Source organism: Camelina sativa, chromosome 20 (genome assembly GCF_000633955.1).
Source record: "Camelina sativa cultivar DH55 chromosome 20, Cs, whole genome shotgun sequence".
NCBI lineage: Eukaryota > Viridiplantae > Streptophyta > Magnoliopsida > Brassicales > Brassicaceae > Camelina > Camelina sativa.
In genome coordinates this window covers 18,321,952-18,326,901 of record NC_025704.1, presented here as the reverse complement: position 1 = coordinate 18,326,901, position 4,950 = coordinate 18,321,952, and positions in this window count along the sequence as shown.

Here is a 4,950-nt window from a genome sequence, read left to right as displayed (position 1 = left end):
TACGGTTCATCAGACTTATTATAGGAGCAAGCCGTTGGTGAATTCAAATATTGGGGAGGAGAGCTCTGAGTTGCCACGTCAGCAGGTTGCAAGTGGAAATGAAGACTCAGTTTGAAGAAGAAGGTTTGCCATTTTGAAGAAAGAAGAATAAATAGATTCGTTGGGACTCTTTTCTCTTTTATGTTAATTCTGAATTTGTTAGCTTCAAGAGATGTTCTTGAGCTCCTAAGTGATGTGCTCAGGTATCGATCAATGTTGATCGTAGCTTGTTCAGTTTAACAACCCAAACAGTTTCGTATTTCTTCTTGAGATTCCCGATTACAATCTCTGTAACTCTGGGATCTAATTCTAATTGAATATAGTGTTGCTTTACATTCGCGACTGTTCTATAATCTATCATTGGTGCGTGAAACTAAGATCGGAGCTTAATCGCGATGAGTGAGATGCAAGAACCAGAGTTGAGTGCGCTGTTGAACCACCAGGACAATCCGACGGAGAACCTTATGCATTTTTTACGCGGCGGATACTACTGACTGGTTCAATCGAAGGCGGAACATGAAGATAAGCTGCAATCGTTGGATGCGACGCTTCAATCGGTGCTGAGTGCCTTATCGCGAGTGGAGATTCAGCTGGGAAATCGACCGGAGCAGCCTGAATGTTCATCTCCACCGTCACAGGTACGGTATAATACCGATTCTTATCAACGTGTTTCTGATGATCGGAATCTACCACTGGAGAATAGATCTAGCTTATTGAGGAAGATTGATATGCCAGTTTTTGATGGATCTCAAGTGTATGAGTGGTTGTCGAAGGTGGAAAGATTTTTTCGTGTAGGTCGTTACTCTGAGTACGATAAGTTGGATATGGTAGCCTTAAGCAGAGAATTTCCCTCGTGGAATGAGTTTAACTAGGAGATGAATCGCAGAGAATTTCCCTCGTGGAATGAGTTTAAGCAGAGGCTGTTTCTACGGTTTGGAGAGTCGATTGAGGCAGATCCTGGTAATCGTTTGTTTGCGATTAAACAAACAGGGACAGTAGCAGCTTATGTCACTGAATTTGAAGATTTATCTGCTCAGGTTCCTGGTTTAGATGATTCTCATTTGGAGAAAATATTTTACAATGGTTTGAAGCAGGAGATGAAGGAAGTGCTTAAGATGAAGGAGCCTCAAGGTATTGAGTATCAGAAGGCAGCAGTGTTGAGAATGGAATCAAGCTCTTTTTGCCAATTAATTAGTGAGAAGGAGAACAGGCCAGTGGTACCAGTTAAGCAATTTGTTTCCAAACCTCCAATTCCTTATACAACGACTAAACCATTGATTTTAGCTGGTGGAGCGGGTTAAGCTGTACAACCTGGTGCAATTGTGAAACAGGGAGGTCAACCACGACAGAGGCATACATCGGAGGAGTTGGATGTCATGCGTAGTAAGGGCATATGTTTCAAGTGTAAAGGGAAGTACTCTCGTGGTCACGTCTGTCCCTTGAAAGAATTACAAATATTAACTGTTGTGGATGGGTTGGAATTTGAAGTGATGGTTGAGGAGATGCAGCTTGATGTTATAGAGGAGATAGTTCAGACTCCATAAGTGAGATGTTTATCTCTTAACTCTTTTCTCGGGTTGCATTCTCCAAGGACAACAAAGTTGACAGGAAGGATTGGTAAGAGCACGGTAGTGATATTGTTAGATTCAGGGGCATCTCATAATTTCATCACACCTGTAGTAGCGTCCCGCTTGAAGTTAAAAGTATCTAAGACTAATGCTTCAGAAGTAATCTTGGGGAATGGAGCATCGGTTCATGGCTTTGGAGTTTGTAAGCGTGTCTCTTTCCAAGTTGCTGGTGAGGAATTTGTCACTGACTTTATGGTGTTAGACCTTGGAGCTGTGGATGTTATTTTGGGTATTCAATGGCTAGAGACTTTGGGAACATGTCAAGTAGACTGGAAGCAACAGGAGTGGCAATTCACTTATCACGGTAAACGTGTGACGTTGAAAGGAGATCCGTCACTACACGCTCCAGCGTTCTCTATCAAGACTCTTGCTGCTCCAATTCGAAAAACTTTAACAGACAAACACGCTTTTGGACTCATGGTACCACCAGTTACTATTTCAAACAAACAAGTGGTGCCTTTGTTAACAGCGGTCTTAGACAAGTTTGCGGCAGTGTTTGACCTTCCGGTTGGTTTACCTCCAATCCGTGGTCAAGAACATACTATTACCTTACGTCCTGGAGTTCAAGCTATCACAGTTCAACCATATCAGTACCCGCATTCTACTAAAGAAGTTATGGAGAAGATGGTGGATGAGATGTTGACAGCTGGGATTATACGTCCGAGTAACAGCTCGTTTTCAAGTCCTGTCTTTCTAGTAAAAAAGAAGGATTCCTCTTGGAGGTTCTGTGTGGATTACAGAGCTTTGAACCGAGCTACTATACCGGACAAATTTCCGATTCCTGTCATTGATCAATTGTTGGATGAGTTATATGGAGCTGTTAGCTTTTAAAAAATCGATTTAAGATCAGGATATCATCAGATTCGTATGTGTGAAGATGATATTAAGAAGACAACATTCAGAACGTTGGAGGGCCATTACGAGTTCTTGGTAATGCCCTTTGGCCTCACTAATGCACCTGCAACCTTTCAATCATTAATGAATAAGGTCTTTAAGCCATATCTACGAAAGTTTGTGGTTGTCTTCTTCGATGACATCCTCATCTATAGTCCGAGCTTGGAAACCCATGCAACACATTTGAGTTTGGTTTTGCAGTTACTTAAAGAGAATCGCTTATTCGCTAATCAAAAAAAGTGCCTATTTGGACAACATAAGGTGGAATATCTAGGACATATCATTTCAGCTAGTGGAGTAGCTACTGATGCAGCTAAGACAGAAGTTATGCTTAAATGGCCAAATCCTACCAGTATTAAGCAGTTAAGAGGTTTTTTGGGATTGACTGGGTACTATTGAAAGTTTGTGAAGGATTATGGTATGATTGCAAGACCTTAAAAAAGGATCAGTTTGGGTGGTCTGATGAAGCTCAGACAGCATTCGACAATCTTAAGCAAGCGATGATTTTGACTCTTGTACTTGGTTTACCAGACTTTGACAAAGTTTTTGTTCTGGAAACAGATGCCTCGGGCACTGGTGTAGGAGCGGTGTTGATCCAGGATAAGCGCCCCCTGGCTTACTTTAGCCATGGCCTCACTGATCGAGAGCAACTGAGGCCAGCCTATGAACGCGAGTTGATGGCTATAGTGATGGCAGTTCTGAAATGGAAGCATTATTTGCTGGGAAGAATATTTAAGGTACATACAGACCAGCGTAGCTTGAAGTTTTTGTTGGAACAGAAGGAAGTTAATATGGAATATCAACGTTGGTTAACTAAGCTTTTGGGTTTTGATATGGATATCATTTACAAACCTGGTGTGGAAAATAAAGCAGCAGATGTTCTTTCACGCATTCCTCATCCGGTCTCTGCTTTATTGCTGGCTATTACAGTTCCAGAGGTGCTACAAATGCAGGATATTTAAAAGGAGATCGATGCTGATCAAGGGATCCAACAGTTGTTGTCTCAGCTGCAGTTAACTCCAGAGTCACTTGGTCATTATCATGTGGTGAATGGGAGACTATGGTACAAACAACGGTTAGTGCTTCCAAAATCTTCAATGTTTATTCCTTTGATTATGGGCGAGTTTCATGATAGCAAGCTGGGTGGTCATGCGGGTATTCTTAAAACTATGAAGCCAATTCAATCGGTTTTTCATTGGGAAGGTATGTACAAGGATGTGCAACGTCATGTTACAGAATGTGCAGTGTGTCAAACATATAAGTATTCTACGCTAGCACCTGCAGGATTGTTGCAACCTCTTCCGATACTTGTCGCTATTTGGGAGGATGTATCTTTGGATTTTATTGAAGGACTACCAACTTCCGGAGGAGCCAATGTGATTTTGGTAGTGGTAGACAGGTTGAGCAAGGCAGCTCATTTTTTGGGGCTTCGTCATCCGTTTAAAGGCTGTGATGTTGCTATGAAATTTGTCTCGGAGGTGGTTTGTCTTCTTGGTTTTCCCAAAACTATAGTTTCAGACCGTGACAAGATTTTTATGGGAGCTTTGTGGAGAGAGTTGTTTCGGTTCGCAGGCACTAAATTGAAGTTTAGTACATCATATCATCCCCAAACTGACGTTCAAACAGAGGTCTTGAACTGCTGCTTGGAGACATATCTACGCTGTTTTGCCTCAGGCCATCCAAAGACGTGGTTTAAGTACTTTATGTGGGCAGAGTATTCATACAATACAGCTTATCATTCAGCTATTAAGTCCACTCCTTTTAAGCTCGTTTATGGTCGGGATCCACCTGCGTTGCTGCGTTTTGAAACGGGGTCAACAACAAATTTTGATCTCGAGACACAACTCAAGGAAAGGGATTCTATGTTGTCTGATACAATTAAGGCGAATTTGCAGCGAGCACATGAGATAATGAAGAAGCAGGCTGATAAGCATAGGCGTGATGTGGTGTATGCAGTGGGAGATTGGGTTTATCTTAAACTTCAGCCTTACAGGCAGCTTATGGTGGTTCGGAGGTCGTGTCACAAGTTATCCGCCAAGTTTTTTGGACCTTTTCAGATTTTGGAGCGCATTGGTTCTGTTGTGTATCGCTTACAGCTTCCAGAATCGGCAAAGATTCATGATGTCTTTCATGTTTCTCAACTTAAGGCAGTGGTTGGAGATCCTCACTTGGTGCAGCACACGGATCCTCCGGAGTTGGTGGAGGATGCTTTCTTGTTTCCGGAGAAGATTATACAGGTTCGTTTCACTGCTTCTGGTCAGAAGGAATTCTTGGTGCATTGGTATGATCGTCCGCAGGAGGAAGACTCGTGGATGTTGTCAAAGGAGTTTATCCGCTTGTTTCCAGAATTTCAGCTTGAGGACAAGCTGGGTCTCCGGGGGGGGGGGGG